The sequence below is a fragment of the Eretmochelys imbricata genome, chromosome 2 (assembly GCF_965152235.1).
Source record: "Eretmochelys imbricata isolate rEreImb1 chromosome 2, rEreImb1.hap1, whole genome shotgun sequence".
NCBI classification, from domain to species: Eukaryota; Metazoa; Chordata; order Testudines; family Cheloniidae; genus Eretmochelys; species Eretmochelys imbricata.
In genome coordinates, this window is record NC_135573.1 from 6839814 (window position 1) to 6860736 (window position 20923).

Consider the following 20923-nt stretch of genomic DNA (forward strand, 5'->3'; position numbering starts at 1 on the left):
GTATAACTGACCCCGTTTGGGTCACCAACAGGGTTTGAAACTAGGAGCTTCAGCTGAACCTCTATTGTTTGAGCTAACGGGCTATGTCTATTCATTGGTAGCAGTAGTAGACTATCTTCTTATGTAACCAGCCACCATAGGGTGACAGATACCCACACTCTCCTAGCATAGGTTACATTTGTGCAGTGCCTAGCACTAGCAGATCCTGACTGGGACCTCTGAACATGACTGCAGTACAAACAATACATGATAATAATGAGATCACACTATATATGGTGACTGTAATTACACTGTAATTAAATAGCAATTACAGTGCAATTACAATGTAGTTAAATAACAGGTACAGTGCAATTATACCATAGGTGTGTTTTCTGATACATTAATTTGTGGTAATTAAAGGTAACTGAAATGTTCACTGTGTGGCTGAGAATAAACACACTGTAAATGCATTCTTGTTAATATACCTGGATTCCAATAGCATGTACTTGAAGAATCCCACAGAGTTAATCAAAATTCACTCAGGCAGTTAACATCCTTATTATCAGGTTTCAGAGTAGCAGCTGTGTTAGTGTGTATCCCCAAAAAGAAAAGGAGTACTTGTGGCACCTTAGAGACTAACCAATTTATTTGAGCATAAGCTTTCATGAGCTACAGCTCACTTCATCGGATGCATACTATGGAAAGTGTAGAAGATCTTTTTATACACACAAAGCATGAAAAAATACCTCCCCCCACCCCACTCTCCTGCTGGTAATAGCTTATCTAAAGTGATTACTCTTCTTACAATGTGTATGATAATCAAGTTGGGCCATTTCCAGCACAAATCCAGGTTTTCTCACCCCCCGCACCCCCCCCGCCCCACACAAACCCACTCTCCTGTTGGTAATAGCTTATCTAAAGTGACCACTCTCCTTACAATGTGTATGATAATCAAGGTGGGCCATTTCCAGCACAAATCCAGGGTTTAACAAGAACATCTGGGGGGGGGGGTAGGAAAAAACAAGGGGAAATAGGTTACCTTGCATAATGAGTTAGCTACTCCCAGTCTCTATTCAAGCCTAAGTTAATTGTATCCAATTTGCAAATGAATTCCAATTCAACAGTCTCTCGCTGGAGTCTGGATTTGAAGTTTTTTTGTTGTAATATCGCAACTTTCATGTCTGTAATCGCGTGACCAGAGAGATTGAAGTGTTCTCCGACTGGTTTATGAATGTTATAATTCTTGACATCTGATTTGTGTCCATTTATTCTTTTATGTAGAGACTGTCCAGTTTGACCAATGTACATGGCAGAGGGGCTTTGCTGGCACATGATGGCATATATCACATTGGTGGATGTGCCGGTGAACGAGACTCTGATAGTGTGGCTGATGTTATTAGGCCCTATGATGGTGTTCCCTGAATAGATATGTGGGCACAGTTGGCAACGGGCTTTGTTGCAAGGATAGGTTCCTGGGTTAGTGGTTCTGTTGTGTGGTATGTGGTTCCTGGTGAGTATTTGCTTCAGGTTGGGGGGCTGTCTGTAGGCAAGGACTGGCCTGTCTCCCAAGATTTGTGAGAGTGTTGGGTCATCCTTCAGGATAGGTTGTAGATCCTTAATAATGCGTTGGAGGGGTTTTAGTTGGGGGCTGAAGGTGACGGCTAGTGGCATTCTGTTATTTTCTTTGTTAGGCCTGTCCCGTAGTAGGTGACTTCTGGGAACTCTTCTGGCTCTATCAATCTGTTTCTTCACTTCCACAGATGGGTATTGTAGTTGTAAGAATGCTCGATAGAGATCTTGTAGGTGTTTGTCTCTGTCTGAGGGGTTGGAGCAAATGCGGTTGTATCGCAGAGCTTGGCTGTAGACAATGGATCGTGTGGTGTGGTCAGGGTGAAAGCTGGAGGCATGTAGGTAGGAATAGCAGTCAGTAGGTTTCCAGTATAGGGTGGTGTTTATGTGACCATCGTTTATTAGCACTGTAGTGTCCAGGAAGTGGATCTCTTGTGTGCACTGGACCAGGCTGAGGTTGATGGTGGGATGGAAATTGTTGAAATCATGGTGGAATTCCTCAAGGGCTTCTTTTCCATGGGTCCAGATGATGAAGATGTCATCAATATAGCGCAAGTAGAGTAGAGGCGTTAGGGGACGAGAGCTGAGGCTGTGGATGGCATTATGATGTCAGAAACAACTCTGACATCATAATCAAAAAGGTTGACAAAGGAGGTACTGTTGTCATCATGAATAGGTCGGAATATGAACAAGAGGCTGCTCGGCAGCTCTCCAACACCACTTTCTACAAGCCATTACCCTCTGATCCCACTGAGAGTTACCAAAAGAAACTACAGCATTGTCCTGAAAAAGCACAAGATCAAATCTGCACAGACACACCCCTGGAACCCCGACCTGGGATATTCTATCTACTGCCCAAGATCCATAAACCTGGAAATCCTGGGCGCCCCATCATCTCAGGCATTGGCACCCTGACAGCAGGATTGTCTGGCTATGTAGACTCCCTCCTCAGGCCCTACGCTACCAGCACTCCCAGCTACCTTCGAGACACCACTGACTTTCTGAGGAAACTACAATCCATCGGTGATCTTCCTGATAACACCATCCTGGCCACTATGGATGTAGAAGCCCTCTACACCAATATTCCACACAAAGATGGACTACAAGACGTCAAGAACACTATCCCCGATAATGTCACGGCTAACCTGGTGGCTGAACTTTGTGACTTTGTCCTTACCCATAACTATTTTACATTTGGGGACAATGTATACCTTCAGATCAGCGGCACTGCTATGGGTACCCACATGGCCCCACAGTATGCCAACATTTTTATGGCTGACTTAGAACAACGCTTCCTCAGCTCTCTTCCCCTAACGCCCCTACTCTACTTGTGCTATATTGATGACATCTTCATCATCTGGACCCATGAATTCATTTGCAAATTGGATACAATTAACTTAGGCTTGAATAGAGACTGGGAGTGGCTAACTCATTATGCAAGGTAACCTATTTCCCCTTGTTTTTTCCTACCCCCCTGCCCCCCAGACGTTCTTGTTAAACCCTGGATTTGTGCTGGAAATGGCCCACCTTGATTATCATACACATTGTAAGGAGAGTGGTCACTTTAGATAAGCTATTACCAACAGGAGAGTGGGTTTGTGTGTGGGGGGGGGAGAAAACCTGGATTTGTGCTGAAAATGGCCCAACTTGATTATCATACACATTGTAAGGAGAGTGATTACTTTAGACAAGCTATTACCAGCAGGAGAGTGGGGTGGGGGGAGGTATTTTTTCATGCTTTGTGTGTATAAAAAGATCTTCTACACTTTCCACAGTATGCATCCGATGAAGTGAGCTGTAGCTCACGAAAGCTTATGCTCAAATAAATTGGTTAGTCTCTAAGGTGCCACAAGTACTCCTTTTCTTCATCCTTATTATATCAGTTAGTAGCAACTATGGCCATGAATAAATTTCAGTTGGAAATTAGACGTAGGTTTCTGACCATCAGAGGAATGAGGTTCTGGGATGGCCTCCCACAAGATGGAATGGGGATGGGGGGCAGAGGGCAGGGGTCAAAAAACCTAACTGGTTTTAAGATGGAGCTTGATATCTGAACAGGATTATATGACAGGATTGCCTGTAAGAGCAGGTGACTGGACTCAGGGACCCAGGAGGTCACTTTCAGTCTTATGTTCCTATGTAATTACTTATTGAGAAACAAAACCACAGCGTAACTGCACTGCAATTACACTCCAATTACATTCCCAGCATTATTAAGTGTGGCCAATACCGATCGGATTATAGACCCAGACAAACCACTCATGGCTTTAAAAGACGATATTGGTCTGTTAGATTGCAGAACCTCCCAAGAGACTAGACAGAAGCACTACTGATGGATTCATAGGACACAGTGTTGGCAAATATTCTGTAGTGAAAATCCTGCAGTGCCTCCTAGAACATGACCTTGAGTCCTTTCCATCTCTGAGTTAATGATTCCACAGCACATCAACTCTGCACAGTCCAAGTGACACCAGGGGCTTTTCATTGCATGTTATTACAAACCAACGCTGAGTTAACATGGGCTATTAGCAACACCTCAACAATCAGGGGACGATCATTCACCTATTGTTTGAGCAAAAACCTCCAGGCACAAAACTAATTAATTACAAGCTGTGATTTTTAGGAGAAAGACCCTTCCCCTATCTTGTTTACCCGGTCTCCTACACTTGACCCTCTCCTCCTTCTTTATTTGTGGGGACTGTGAACATGGCAAATGAAGAAGATGAGCATGATGTTGTCCAATGGTCATTCCACAATACCCTCCCAAAAAATTCACCTGGCCCAAGACAACTAACCACTCTGAACAATGACGACAAAAGGAGAGAAATAAACACAAATGAGTGGTCCTGTGACATGCTGATTGAAGTCAATGGAGGCTGAGGACCAGGCTTAAAATGGCATTCAACCAAAAGCTTCTCTGAACAGACACATCTAGCAGGATGACCTGGAGCTCACCAAACAGAGGCTGAGGAAGAATCAAGGTGAATGAAATCCCAGAGCAAGGGCCCTCCATTGAAAACGCCCTTCTGCCAGCCTGGGAAAGTTGAGTTCTGGCAGCTGAGATGCTCACTGTGGCCTTCAAAGTCACAGAGGGATACAGGAAAGTAGACATGCTATTATGGGGTAGGGTTTCACTCCACCTTGGCTTGCATTGAGAATTGAACCCGTCCCAGCATGCAGAACACACATGCCTGGTGCTCATGCTGACCCTCCTCACTCAGGATGCAATCACATGAGGCCCTGAGTCCTCCTGAGGGTGCTCAGAGAGCAAGATGGAGCTCATGGAGGCTCTCCATGGGCTCCAAGTAGAGTGCACTGTAGTTGTGTGTCTCAGGCCAGGTCTACACTATAAACTTACATCACTATCATTACATCGCTCAGGGATGTGAAAAATCTACCCCCCTGAGCAACGCAGTTACACCGGCCTAACCCCCGGTGTAGACAGCACTATGTCGACAGGAGGGCTTCTCCCATCGACAGCTTCCTCCTCTCGCTGAGGTGGATGACCTAGGCCAACAGGAGAATCACTCCCATCGGTGCAGTAGCGTCTTTCCTGCAGCGTTTTAAATGTAGACCTGCCCGCAGAAGCAAGAATGGCGTGGGTGACCACGGTGAGGTCTCAGAGCTGAGAGCCAAGCGCCCAACCTCTTCAGAGCACAAAGCACCTTGGTAACTAAGGCAAAGAGAGAGGAACCAGGAGGAAAAGATCTCTCCTCCCCCCTGCCCCTTTGCTACCGGTGAAGAAAATGACTAACCTTGGGAGAAGAATGAAGTTCTCCTTTCGTATTGCGGATGCTAGGACACTATCGTATCCATGACAACCTGAAGTTTAGCTTAACTCCTGAACCCATAAAAGCTTTTAGCTTTTATTTCTCCCTTCATATCTTCATGTTTTAATGAAACAATGGCATCCTCACCCTCAACACATTCCATGATTCAGCATTTCCCGATATTGAGGTCAGTGACCAACGAGGCATATGGGCCAAGAGGGAAGCAGCTCATGAGCTGCTCTCCCACATCATTTATTAGAGCTTAAGAGTATGATCCTGCAGCCGTGGAAATTGGTGGCAAAGCTCCCAATGACTTCAGTGTGAGCAGGATTCGAGCCATAGTTGCCTAATAATAATGTTCCAAGTACGGAAGAACTGTCCCTATAGCATGCAGAGCAAAACACAAGAGATATGCCCACGATACAGAATTCAGAGCTGGTTTCAGATTTCAAACATCCAGTCTGACAAAGTTCAGGAGTGTTCCAACCTAGGTTCTGACCCAATATAAAGAGAGATGTAAGCCATGAAATTTGGACCTCGATTTGGTTTTGGATTCCAAGCACTGCCCTTAATGTCAGTGGTGTTGGATCCAGGGTTTCCAGAGAAAAGGTAACAAGTTACGGGGTGATGCCCAGTGCCGGAAGTGGTTTCCACCTAAAACGGAGAGAAAGCTGGAGGCTTTGCCTGAATTTCACTTTAAAGTATCTGACTTTGTTTCACCCTGAAATTCGCAGTGAAACCACAAAAGGTGCAAAACCAGACCTACAGGAAGCAAAACCACAAACCAGCTCTGAACAAGACTCCTGGGCTCACCTGGCCCATAACAGAGTTGCAAAACACCCACCTATTTCTTAAGGAAAAGTACTGCTTTCCCTCCTGCTGACCAGTGCAGAAGTTAGCCTTCATAGCATATGCCTTTATACAAGAAAGCCTGCAGCATTTACCATGCCCACTTGGCAACAGAAAGGGCTAGATTGCGACATATATCTCACCAGAGCCAGAAGACTGCGGTAGATTCAAATCCTTTGTTAGACTGCAATGTAGTACTAGGGAAAGGGGGGGGAGGGAGGAGGCACCCTGTGAATGAAACAGCAGACGGAGGTTCCCTCTGCCTGTCTGTGGTGCATATCCAGGTAGGAAAAGGCTAAGATCCCAGAGCACCTCTCCACAAAAAGACAAGGACATAAGCCTGCCAGATCCTGACCAACACTCCCTTGTTTCATATTCTCTGTGTATATATAAAGTCTGCTGCAGTTTCCACGGTATGTATCTGATGAAGTGAGCTGTAGCTCACGAAAGCTCATGCTCAAATAAATTGGTTAGTCTCTAAGGTGCCACAAGTCCTCCTTTTCTTTTTGCGAATACAGACTAACACGGCTGTTACTCTGAAACCTTTCCCAGCCTGTGAGCTTTGTGTGAGCCACGCTGAGCTAGCTGTTCCATTTGCTTCCGTGGCCATGACGCTGCCAGCGTCCAGCTCATTACTTTATGAAGTGCTTTGTGAGACTCCAAGTAAGAGACCGTGTTCTCAGACACCCACTCTCACCCCACACTAAACTCCACTCTTGCTCAACGGAAAGGTATCATACAGAGGGGCCCGCCAGAGCCAGTGAAGGTCAATGCAGGGTGTTATGCTAAGATGCTACTCCAATAAATTGTTGACTAAAATAGTTGGGATCCTTTAATTCTCCAGGGATTTGTTGGGAGTGGGGGAGAAGCAAACCTGTGTGTATATAGATAAATGCAGCTAAACAGATATACTGCACCCTGGCTCCTTTTTATTATTCAAGGACATTCTAGCTAATAAAGAATGGCACAGTTTAAATGATGTGGTGGAATGAATGCTCAGTGGCATAACTCCAAAGCAGAAAAAAGTCACATTCTAGGGACAGAACGCTCAGAGAGAGAGAAAATTGCAAGTTCTTGGGATCTGGGACTTTGCAGCTGAAGGGAACCTAGATGTAGAAGTGAACAGCATCAGACTCGGGCTGAGGAGACACCCACCATAACCCCTTAGATTACATCATGCTCTCATGTCATGGCACATGATGAGAGTGTTCGTGGGGATCAGGAGAAGGGTAGATCCCAGGACAATCCAGCTGGCAGCAGGAAGATGATGACAGACCGGGCTGGAGTGCAGTCCGGGTTGGAAAATGAATCATCAGTGAATCTTTCACACACAGTGGGAACGGGAAAGATAGGATGAGTCCCTTCAGGGAAGGGCTTGATGGATTTGGTGGAGGGGGCTGGGGTTCACTAAGAAACATTAGTGGATCCCGAACCTCTTTCACAAAGCACTTAAGCACGTGCTTAACTTTAATGACCCCAAAGTCATTTAGGACCTGATCCAAAGCCTACTGTAGTCAAGGAAAATCACCCCTGAGTGAAATGGGCTTTGGATAAGGTCCTTACAGGTGGAGACCTTCTAAAGTGACTGCTGATTGTGGGTGCACAGCTTGAGAGACCATAAGGGGACTGAACTGCACAGGAATAGTGCTCAGCACTTCCCAAAAAACAGGCTCCTATGAGGCATCTAAAGCTGATCCCCCAAAAGCTGCAATTGTCAGGGATCCATAAGCCAAGATTATCAGCACTCAAAGGCAGAATTGCTTCTGCCCCCGAGACTGCCCAGGAAACATAAGTGGACATAATGTACTTACCCAGGTTGGAATTTGACCAGGACTCACTCCTTTACTTACAGGTACTTACAGCTACCTTGATTTGAGGATCAAAGCAGCCAGGACCTTGGGTTCCCCCTCTCATCGACAGTTCTCTGCAAAAGCCAGCTCTGGGACTGGCTCAGTACTAACTAGGAGGAAAACAGCACCACCTTTTGAAACACCAGCCCCACCTAGTCACTTCTTTAGAGCCGTAGTTCTCAAGCAGGGGTACACGTACCACAGGGAGTACACAGAAGGTCCATCAACTCATCTAGATATTTGCCTAGTTTTACAACAGGCTGCATAAAAAGCACTAGCCAAGTCAGTACAAACTAAAATTTCATACAGACAATGTCTTGTTTATACTGCTCTATATACTATACACAGAAATGCAAGTACAATATTTAGATTCCAATTGATTTATTTTATAATTATATGGTAAAAAGGAGAAAGGGAGCAATTTTTCAGTACTAGTGGGCTGTGACACTTTTGTATTTTTATGTCTGATTATGTAAGCAAGTAGTTTTTAAGTGAGGTGAAACTTGGGGAAACGCAAGACAAATCAGACTCCTGAAAGGAGTACAGTAGTCTGAGAAGGTTGAGAACCACTGCTTTAGAGGACTCCCTCTGAGCTACCAGCCAGGCCCACCTTTCTGCATAGTTTATGGACTCTGACAAAAATGCAGCCCAGCCGACATCCTAGGAAGAGTTTACTTGTCTTCACAAATCACAATCAGATGTGAAACCTCACTGGGATATGACACTTTGCAGAAGGGAATCGTGTTGCTGTATGCAGACGTCAAATCTCCTTTTCTCGCTAGTGATTATTATTATGATTGTTTCCATAATAACATGACTCGGAGGTTGCAATTTGTCTGCAAGACACAAACTCTAAAAATAATCCCTTCTTCCTCTCCGCGTCTCCCTCGCCAGCAGTAGAACTTCAACATGATTGAATTTCAAGGGAGAAAGGAAGGAACGAGAAAGGGAGGGGAAAGAGCCAGCCTTAACCTAACACGACCGTGGAATTGAATTCCTCAAGACCTGAGCAGTAACAGGATTTGCTATCAATATCATTTGTATGAGGAAACTCTGCGGGCACTTTTGTTTAGTACTTAGAATTATAGAAATTAGAGTTGGAAGAGACCTCAGGAGGTCATCTAGTCCAACCCCCTGCTCAAAGCAGGACCAGTCCCCAACTAAATCATTCAGTCATCATACTTGACGCTTTCATATATTTATTTCTTTATGTGCCTGTTGGTTTCTTTCCCTGAACCTAGCGCAACCAGAGATGAGAGCTTGTCTTGCAACGTTAAAAGGCTGGTCATTCCTCTGGGTGTCTCAGCTTTCTGCAAGCGCTGCTCTCTCAGGAGAGCTGAAATGGGAAACGTTCACAATACCCCAGGCTCTGGAGAAATACTTTGGTGAGGAATTAGATGGTTTCAGGGAGTTAGGAATGAAATATGAAGGCTTTCACCTCTAGGGGTCTGGCTTGAATCCTGCTCAGATCAATGGGGAAAGAAGTAGGTTACCATTTGATGGTATCCTGCTGGATTTTGTGGGTCCCAGTTTATTTTCTACTGGACTGGTGTTCATGGCACAAAAATACCACTGATTGACAAGTCCTGATTGTCCTTACTGCTGACAGACTGATCAAAGCCACTAAGGAATGACTGGGCATGGAAAGGGAACTCCTCTCTGATCTCTACAGGTGATCCTTAAGCTCAAGCTTAGGGTACATGCAGCAGGGCTGCATGAAGAGAGGTTGAACTTCCTTCTGCCCGTGCTGTGGATAGACAAAGGGCTCTCAGTTCTGCACCTTTCTCCAGCACTCAAATCCACTTATGGGCCAGCTCCTCTGCTGGCATAAATCAGCATAGCTCTATTGAAGTCAAGCAAGCAACATCACTTCATACCAGCTGAGAATCTGGTCCATTTTTACAAAGAGCCAAAGATTAGATAGATGGAAAACTTTTCCTTTCTGAAAGCAAGCAGGCACTTTGCTACCTTGGAAGGTAGAAAATACTTCCCAGGATGCTGCCGACCCCTGCAAGAACAAGAGACCATGCACCACCAAAGAGTCAACAGCAGTAGGAAGCAGAGAGTAATACCAATGGGAGCTCTTGCCTCTCTTTAAAGGAATCTGGTTATTTAATGCAGGAAAAGACTGCTCATGTGCCAACATCTAATGACAAGTTTGTTAGGTAATGGCCCAGAGCAAAGCCGAAGGTGATTAATAATCTAACAAACCGGTCAATACACCTGTGACAAAGACCAATTATAAACCGTAATCAACAGTCCCACAAATAGTTATTTTTACTGACCCTTTCTTTCCTCTCTAGGCTTCAGGGCAGGCAAGAGACTGTTTCAAGGGAATCAGTCACTGCCTGGCAGTCGATAACCAATCAACGCCTGGCATTCACTCTGATAAATGCAGATAGCAAAAATGAAGCCCACTAAGAAACATTTTACCATAGAAAACAAATGAGCAGGAGAGATCATGGGACCTGCCACAGGCTCAGCTGTTTAACACTGTGTTTGAAGGGATTAATTAATTAAAAACAACACTCTGAAGAAACGGCAGCACTGGGACATACACATTTGAGCACCAGGCCATTTTCACAGACGTCAGTTTAAAGGCAACTTGCAAGAGCAAGGATCCAGCCAGGAAGGAAGGAAGGAAGGAAGGAAAAGAGGTCTGTGTGTGTGAGAGACAGACAGACAGACAGATAGACAGAGAGAGAATGAAATGGAAAGTCAGAAGGGCGCATGCACGAGACAACAGAGTCCATCTTGCAGATGTGCAGCCTTGAGGTCAGAATTGACAGCCCCCTACCCTGACCAATCATATGATGTCCAGTATGATATCACCATTGAACTCACCAACAAATATTAGGGGGCTGAAAGCATCCCAGGGAAGCCCAAACGTCAGGACGAAGAACATCCCTCCATTCCTCCTTACAATCCTGGTTGGTTATATGCCATCTGCTTAATGACTTTTTTCCCCACACCCTTCCTTTTGGGAGAAGAACACCACTGCAGGGGATGTCAGCCCCTTCCCCCAGGATCTCATGCACAGTGGAAGAAGGTGATGGTCAGTGTAGCGTGATGGGAGTGGGGCTGGTAAGGGAGGTAGGTATGAACAGGTGCTGGATGGAGGATGAGGTATATGATGAGAGGCTGAGATTGAATAGGACAGAGCAGGCTGTACTCCCGAGGGAACACTACAGGCAATTCTCATATGTCCTATGAAAATGCACAGGTCCAGCTGTACAAATAGATGGATACACCTTCATTGTGCCACAGTCGATATGTAACCCATGCTAGGAAAGTCTTTGTCCCTTTGTCCCTCTTCAGTAGCTGGGCACATGAGAGGTTTTATGAGTCCGTGACTGCTTCTGACAGTAATGGGCTTAGACCTTGAGTTTAAGCAGTAGGGTCTCATGAACTGCTGTGTACCAGTGATGGCCCTTCGAAGTCTGAAGCATTTCAAAGGTCAAAATCTAAGAGGATCTTGAGCACAGTGATATGAATAGGATTTGAGGGCTCTCAGCCCCTCCCAAGATCTCCCCCAGATAACTTTTATTCTCCAATATATTTCATTGTCCACTGGGCTTCACTTGTTGTGGTTTTGGCCAGAAGCACATGTAGAAGTGCTCAAAATAACATGGCGGGATGCAGGGCATTGGTCTTATCCTGTTTCTGGGCACCACAGAAAGTACTAATAATCTCACGAAAGAACCTAGGACCCTGAGATTCCCACTGCAGTGGGAGGTGTAAGAATCTTGGCTAGTTTCTCTGATGGTACAGAGAAGCACCTGAATTGTTGGGTGCTCCTTCAGATCAAACCTCCAAATCACTGATGTTCACCCCTCACTCGGGAGAGCACATCTGAAAGGCCTTTCTGGAGAGGGTGGTGTAGAAAGGGACTGGAGTCTAACGGTTGAGAGGACAGGACAGTAGGTCAGAATTAATGGGTTGTACTCAATTCCTGGTTCTGTCACTGACCTACCATTGTGGGACAAATCACTTAGGGCCAGATTTTAAAGGTATTTAGGCACCTAACTCCCATTGGAATCTGGCCTTTCAGCTTTGTCTATATTTGACTATCCCACCAGGTGCAATATGCATTGATGAAGTTAATCCATTGTATCTAACTAATTGTTAGCACTATTATAAGTGCACTGGTGTAAACTGTCATATATTTCTGCCCTGCAACACCATCAGTACCGTGCTTCGTCAATTTGGACACATTGCTGCATTGGTAGATATCCCAGAATCCCTTGCATTGCTCCAGCCACACTGCATTCTGGGCAATTTTCACTTCAGCTGGTGGTATGCTTCCAGCCAGCGAGGGGAATTGTGGGAGGAGGGTTCAACCTCTCAGGTTTTGCCCATCAGTATAAAGGGGCTAGTAACATTTACCCACTTCATAAAGGTTCATTAATATTTGTAAAATGCTTTGAGATCCTAGGGTGGAAGGGACTATGGGAGATCAAAGTCGGGTTATTACTAGTATTTTAACCTTTCCTCACCACAGATATTATTGATCTGCTCACACAGACTTCCTCTCTTCCCTAGCTGAATGTTTTTTTGTCTGAAACAAGTCATGGGAATAGAAAGCTCTATTCACATTCCATGTGCAATTTACAAGGTGAAGCATAAATCTCATTTGCCAGCTGATTAAAGCAAGCTGGAGATTTTGTTTGTTTGTTTGTTTTCCCTATGAAAGGACAGAGCCATCTTGCTAAGAGTGTCCCTGTTTGTCTCCATCCTTTGTTCCCTGCTAATCAATTTGACTCCATTTTCTTGCTCTTCTTCTGTTGATTCACAAATCCTTTTTGATACAGCACATTTACAATCTTTGCCAAGCTTTTCAGTCCCCCCCCCATCTAATGTTTATTAATTAACTGCTTAATAACCTCCAATTATTCTGTAAATAAGTGAATGGCTGAATCACTTCTGTTCTCTGCTTTGCTTTCCTTCTGCCAAGTAGTGTGGCTTCAAAATCACCAGGCCACAATGTGCAATCTTTTTAAGTGATACTTTTAAATGAAGGACTTTCATAGTGGGAGAAACTTTCAACCCTATTAGTGGAGCCCTGCTGTAACTGCACTGAGCATGAGTAAATGTAGTCCTCTATGCTTAGGCCAAGTCACGTTCCCAGTGGAACTGCCCACACACACACACAGGCATCTCAAACACACCACAATTCAGTGTTTGGATTAGGCCTATTACAGGGATAAATATGAGCTGTGACACTCAGATCTGGATCCAAACTTCCCCACATTTCAGGATGGGATTGGATCTGGCTTTCCAGTTTGGGTCCATTTGAACACAAACGGACAAAGTCAGTCTCAGCTCTAGCAGGATAAACCCAGAATAGTCCAGTGAACTAGGAATCTGCAGACCAGGGATCCATTCTTGGCTCGGCTCCTGACCTATTGTGTGCCCATAGGAAAGTCAATTAACCTCTTTGTGACTCAGTTTCCCCTGTAAAATAGGTTTAGGGATACTTACTCTCCTAAACAACGTGTTTTGAAGTCAATGTATGAAACACTCTATATAAGAGCTAGGTGTTATCATCATTAGTAGAGTCACTCCAGCATCATACAGGTGTGAGCCCTGAATCTGGCCTATTAACCCTACCTTTCACTTTTTTTCTTTATATTCCCTCTTAATAACAATGCTGCTTTCTCCTTCTACTGCATCCTCCAACCAGCTTACCCAAGGATCCCAAATGCTAATTAATTTAGGTTCACAACACTCCCACTCCTCCCCAGGAGGGAGGGATTATTACAATCCATTTTACAGATGAGAAGACTGAGACACAGAGAGGATCATAGAAATGCAGGGCTAGAAAGGACCTTGAGAGATCATCAAATCCAGCCTTCTGTGCTGAGGCAGGACCAAGTAAACCTAGACCATTCCTGAAAGGGGTTTGTCCAACCTGTTCTTAAAAACCTACAATGGTGGGGATTCCACAACCTCCCTTGGTAACCTATTCCAGAGCTTAACTACCCTTACAGTAAGAAGGTTCTTCCTAATATCTAACCTAAATCTCCCCAGCTGCAGATCCCATTACTTCTTCTCTTACCCTCAGTGGACCATGGAGAACAATTCATCACCAGCCTGTTTATAAGAGCCTCTAACATATTTGAAGACTGTTATCAGGTCCGTCCCCCCCCCCAGTCTTCTCCTCTCAAGACTAAACATGCCAAGGTTTTTTAATCTTTCCTCCTAGGTCTGATTTCTAAACCTTTGATCATTTTAGTTGCTCTCCACTGGATTCTCTCCAGTTTCTCCACATCTTCCCTCGAGTGTGGTGCCCAGAACTGGACCCAGTACTCCAGCTGAGGCCTCACCAGTGCTGGGTAGACAGCTACCTCCCATGTCTTACATACAACCCTCCTGTTAATAAACCCAGCATGATATTAGCCTTTTTTGCAATTGCACCGCATTGTTGACACATATTCAATAATGGACAAGGGAGTTCACTTCAGGATTAGGCAACCTGAGAAAATGAGCACGAGTCTCGCTCTGCAGGCCACAGTTCAGGTACCAATGAGTTCCTGGACCGTGCATTTCACGCCAGTGAGGCTCTGACTGTGTCCCAGTGGGCTCTCCGGCGAAGTTCCCAGTGGCTCCAGGATCATATCCATTCTGCCAGGTCTACTCCCTCTGAGGTTACCAGCATAGCTCCCATTAACTTTCTCAGAGAGTCAGATTTTTTCCTCTGTAGAAAGATCCTCTTTCTTTCCCTACTCCATGGAGTGGCTGAACAAATTTTTCACCACTGTACTGATGGAAGAAATGACTCTGCCTAATAAATGCAGATGGGAAAAATATGAGGTCATGTGGTCACACATGAAGAACTTGCCTACTATAAAGTGGGTTTTAGCCCACGAAAGCTCATGCCCAAATAAATGTGTTCGTCTCTAAGGTGCCACAAGGACTGCTGGTTGTTTTTGCTGATACAGACCAACACGGCTGCCCCTCTGAAACCTGCCTACTACATTCTTCTCCTGGCCCACTACTTGATTAGAATGTTACGTAGGCACTTATCAAGCTATTTAACCGTATCAGTGGATCGGGCCCTGCATGACCTCTCTAGGTCCTGGCTGATTCCTTTGTTCTTTTATGCTGCTTTTAATCTTTAGGTGATTTCCATGCAGGTTCCCTTAATAATGAACCATCAATTATATTACTTTATCATCCACAAGGCATTATGTGGTCACTGGTGTATTTCGATCTATTCCGATATTCCTAGAGTACCCCCAATATATGAGCCCTGCACTAACATCCATCCCTCATCGAGTCCTAGATTTTAAGACCAAAATGGACTGATCTGGTTACCATGTCTGACCTCATTCATGGAATATGACTCTGTGATTTCATTCACTGAGCCCAATAACTTTTGCGCTGGAAAGTGTTGTTTAAAAAGATCTTGAGTGAAAATCTTCCAAACAATGGAGAATCCACCACACCCCTGGGTGAGTTGTTCCAATGGACAATTTCCATTATTGTTAAAAATGTGCACCTTATTTCCAGTCGGCATTTGTCTAGCTTCAACTTCCAGCCGATGGAGACTGATATGCCTTTGTCTGGATTAATGAATATAGTCTCATTACACCCCTGAGAGGCAGCAATATTACCCCATTTTACAGATAATGAAATGAAGCACTGAGAGATCAAGTGATTTATCATCGAACCATAGAAATGTCAGGCTGGAAGGGACCTTGAAAGGTCATCTAGTCCAGCTCCCCTGCACTGAGAGAGGACCAAGTAAACCTAGACCATCCCTGACAGGTTTCTGTCCAACCTCCAGTGACGGGGATTCCACAACCTCTCTTGGAAGCCTAGTCCAGAGCTTAATCTAATGTAAATCTCCCTTGCTTCAGATTAATCCCATTACTTCTTCAGTGGACATGGAGAACAATTCATCACGATCCTCTTTATAACAGCCTTTAACATGTCTGAAGACTGTTATCAGGTCCCCCCTCCCCAGTCTTCTCTTCTCAAGACTAAATATGCCCAGGTTTTTTAACCTTTCCTCCTAGGTCAGGTTGTCTAAACCTTTGATAATTTTTGTTGCTATCTTCTGCACTGTCCATTTTGTGCATGTCTTCCCTAGAGTGTGGCACCCAGCATTGGACAAGGTCAGGGGGAGAGCCACAAATGGAACCCAGATGTCCAGTTTCTCCCTCTCATGCTTTAAACACAAGACTATACTCTCCACCTGCCTCCCTTTACTGTAATGTACTTACAGTGTTACAGAAATGGAAACCAATTTAAGAAATGCAATTTTAGCAAATGATGGGCACTTTATTAAAAAGGAATCATTTGATTGGCTGATGATGCTTTACCTTACACAGACATCCCATGGAAGCACTGGTCCTACCATTGGTAGGTCCCACATTGTGCCATACACAGACAAAAAGTGATCTCCAGAAATGGACACATAAAAATTAATTGTACAGGGAGTTTGGAATGTGCAACATCTATTCTGCTTCAGTTTCATGGCTCACCATTTCCAGTTAAATCAGCTGACTTTAGAAGACAATGCTTGTCACATATGGCAGCACTATCTGTAGATCTCAAAGCATTTTACAAAGGTGATTATGCATTATTGTGCCCATTTTGAAGATGGGAAACTGAGGCACAGAGAGGTTAAATGTCTGATTTCCAAAGGTGCTAAAAGAACCCTTCAATCAACTTGAACTGGAGCTTCAGGAGCTGAAGAACTCTGAAAATGAGGACCTATGGCCCATATCCTCAAGGGCATTTAGGCGCCTAACTCCCATTATTTCAGTAGGAATTAGGTACCTAAATACCTTTGAGAATCTGAGCCCAAGTAACTTGCCTAAGGTTACACAGCAGGTCAGTGGAAGAGCCGGGGACAGAAGCCAGGTCTCTGGAGTCCCAGTCTCAGTGTTCATTTCACTAGAGCATAATGAGATAATAGAAGATATGCATGGGGTGAAGCTAAAACTGGATCTAAAACTAAGCAGAAATAGGACAAAGGTGCAATATTCTGAACTCCATCCAGAGTCTGACTGACCAGAATCAGCAGTGTTTGTAGTTGGGGTGAGTTCAGCCCATAACAGAGAAAGGGATCCAAGGCAAAATTTGGATCCAGATCAAAGCTCATATTCTGATAATTTCGGGGATTATTTGTATCCAGATTTTCGTTCAAAACCATCTCTAAAATTAAAGCCATTCCCTTAAATAAAGGACAGTTGAGACGTATGATAATAGCAGAAACGGGGACAAAAATACAGTCAATGGAATTTCAGAACAACAATGAAGCACTTGAAGTGCAGTTATCCTGCCACATTTTATGGGCCAAAGTTACCTAGGGTGACCAGATATCCCGATTTTATAGGGACAGTCCCGATTTTGGGGTCTTTTTCTTATATAGGCTCCTATTACCCCCCACCCCCGTCCCGATTTTTCACGTTTGCTGTCTGGTCACCCTAAAAGTTACCACCATCAAGATTTTTTCCAACATCATAGTCTGGTGCATGGAATTTGGAGGGAGAAGCACAGGTTGCAGGAGGGAAGAATTTGGAGAAGGCACCAGAAAGTCAATCTGCAAAGCATATGGCTAGGAGTGGTAAGCTGCAGCTGGAGTGATTCTGTAAATTGTTCCATAAAAAGCCCTCTCTTGTTATTACCCAGCATAGAACTGGAAGGGACCTCAAGAGGTCATCTAGTCCAGTCCCCTGCACTCAAGGCAGGACCAAGTACTATAGTATACGGTATGTGGAACAGGGTCCACCACAACATTCATGTGGAAGCATGATGTGATGCTATCACTCGTGAGCTAACGCTAGCTCCCACTGTTGGGATGGGCGGATGTTGCACGCACAGGCCTCTAATGTTTTGGAAGGCTAACCACAGCATCAAGACATGCACATCTGACAGAACTGCAGAGCGTTTCTGGTACTGCTCCTTGGGGTTTCATACACACGGGGCATTTGAACAGTGCAGAACGCACAATTGTCTTATTTGGGCATGTTAGACAGAATGGAAATTCAACTAGCAGGTGGGCTTCTGCCAAAGCAGAGAGCAAGATGGATGAAAAATGTACAGCTTCGGCTGGAACTTCATTAATCAGCGTTCGTTTCACAGTCGGAGAGAATTCAGAGCTGATTAACAAAAAATGATTAAGGAGCTGGAGGGATTGATTTATGAGGAGAAATTATATAAAGTTTGGCCAAATGACAACCAAGGGTGGATGTGACAACTGTTTACAAGAGTATAGATGCCAAGGAGCCAGAGGGAGCCTTTGAGCTGGTCCATGGAGGAAGATGATATAACCGGGGGCTCATGTGAAGTTTGTGGTGAATATCAGGACATATGTTCTAACTATAAAGTCTGCTAGAGAGTGTGGAATAGTCCCTCAAGGGAAGGGTAAAGACTGATCATTCTACTCACTGAAGGGGAGGAAACTCCATCACTCTAGCCACACAGTAGGGAACCAGACACTATTGCCTAGGGATGGGGGTATTGGACAATATGGCCTGTTGGGGTCCTTTCCATCTCTAATTCCTAAAGGTCACTCCCTGGGAGAAATGAACGTGACTCCTTTGTGTTGCTCTAAGACACTGGCAAATATCACAAAGGAGCAGAAGTAGAAAAATCATATCATCTGCACCACAGTGGTTTTTTATGAAAATCCTGCAGCTTTGGGTGCCAGCCAGCAGTTCTACAATATCTGATCTGAAGTCTGAACAGTGATTAAAGTGTGAGTTTATAAAAGCAGGCAGTGGGGAGGGGAGATTATCAGGCAATGCCACAATATCAGACCAAAAAAACCATCAAAACACGAGGCACCATTTGTTCTCTAAATATGTAAGCGGCAAACCATATAGCAGGCTCTGACAGATCACAGCACATTAAATACCATGTGAGAGAAAGTGAAGGGTGTTTGGGGGGGGGGGGGAATGGGAAGGAGCAGAGGATCATACATTTCCAGTCTTAAAAACCCCACAACTATAGAATAGATAAGTCCTGTTAAAGGTTTTATTACTTCAACTTCCTGGTAATTTATTGTTGTCTTTTCCCTCTTCCATAAAAGTGCAGGACAGCATATATTGTGTAAAGTGTCTATTACACAGTGTCAAATATAACTTCCCAAGTGAGATACAATCTGAATTGCAGTGGAGCAATGAGTCAAATGGGGAAATATTTTTTGCCTGTGGCTGCTGTTGCCAGAAACAATCATACCAAAGTGCCTCACTGGGAAGCAATGAGATCGGACAGTTCAGAGGGTGGGGAGTAGGGGGAGAAGGGTGTTCTCCTTTGCTCCGATGGCCCACCGGTTAACACGGTAGCCTCCTTTATAAGTATCCCACTTAGCTCTTCTCCAGCATCGGTATGTAGTAATGCAGTCTAGGGGCAGGGACATGGGTCTGAGAGAAAGAAATGCCCATGTTCTCCTCCTAGTTCTCACTCCCGCAGTCACTTGGGTGGGCTGATGGGCTTGTCATAATTCATGCTCTGGCAGCATAAACAGGCCTCAAAGAGGATGGAAACAGCGCCCTGTGATTACTTCCTGTGCTAGGGGCCTCCCCAGCAAGCGTGGAGATGGCGTAAGAGCTCTCCACCATCACTGCTCTGAGTTTCCAGAAGAGGAGGTGGGGCTAGAGCAGACTGCATTGTGGGGAGTCTCTGCTGCCCTGGGGGTCATAAGGGGTCTCTGGAAAGCAGAGAATACATTAGAGCAGCCCTCAGGTTGCGCTCACTTACATCAGGGTCCAGATACAGCCTCTGTGGCCCCAGAATACAGGGAGTGTGGTTAAAGCTACTGTATCCCCCTCCCTCCATCCTTGCCCTAAGCACAGGAGAGGAGTAGCTGAAAATCAGGCCCTTGGCGTTCGATGGCTGCTGAGATTCCAGAACAGGCACTGTCAGAATCCTTAAGGAAGGCACTGATCTCTGTGCATTGGTATTTTTCCCCTCTGGAAAGCAGGGATCAGAACACAGACTTCTCAGGACTGGTTAATAAATGTCTGGCAATGCCAGAAGACACTTGCATGAAATGCACCATTGAAATGCAAAGCATAATTATTATTTCCCATGCTTCCATGAACCACATCTAAGCCGGATTGCACAGAGCGCTGGAGTACATTCAGTCGGGACAAGCCCTGTAACAGGCACCTGTGAAATGGAAGAGGCGATCAAACAGGTCTTTCCCATCTCTGACCTCTAAGATCCCATGGCACTGGAGCCCCACTAGGGGGCTGATTAGCTCTTGACTACCTAGTGAGGGACTTACATGTACCAACTGTAGTAACTGGGAGCCTCGCAATCATTGCTCACAACCTCCTTGTGCGGTGTGTGAGGGATATGGCAATGTCATACATTATTCTTGGAAGACCTCAGTGCATTAAGTCTATACATTATTGTAGGCTGGAATTGTAGGTCACCTCTCCAGGGGGAGAGGTGACAGATGTGAGACCTGGGAGTTCAAGAGACTATATTGAAAACGTGCCAGACAAGTATGGACTTTTGGGGTAATAAGCGTGCAGTGGATTTCCTGGGGAATCCTTAGGGAGATGCAAATTCCCCAACTCCGGTTATGCAAACGCCCAGCCTTTAGAAGCTATGCCCTGGGTATGGGTCATTGTCTGCTGATTACCTGTCCCAGAAAACCAAGATCGAAGAAGATAAAGAAATGGCTGATCTGCCCAGTCAGTGTTCTGGTTCAGGGTCTAAGACGGATGGACTTGTAACCATGGGGGTGACCTCTGGTAAGTTTTATAGCATGCTTGCAGGTTCTTTTATTGTTTTAATGTGTTTTCTCTGTAATGCTTTTTCCTTAAGAATAAATGTGCTTGCTTAGAAAGAACTGTATGGCAACTGGTAACTGCTGGCAATACACTGATCATAGCCCTGGGAGAGGAAGCACAGTGCAGGTGCTGCCCGATAGGGATATCA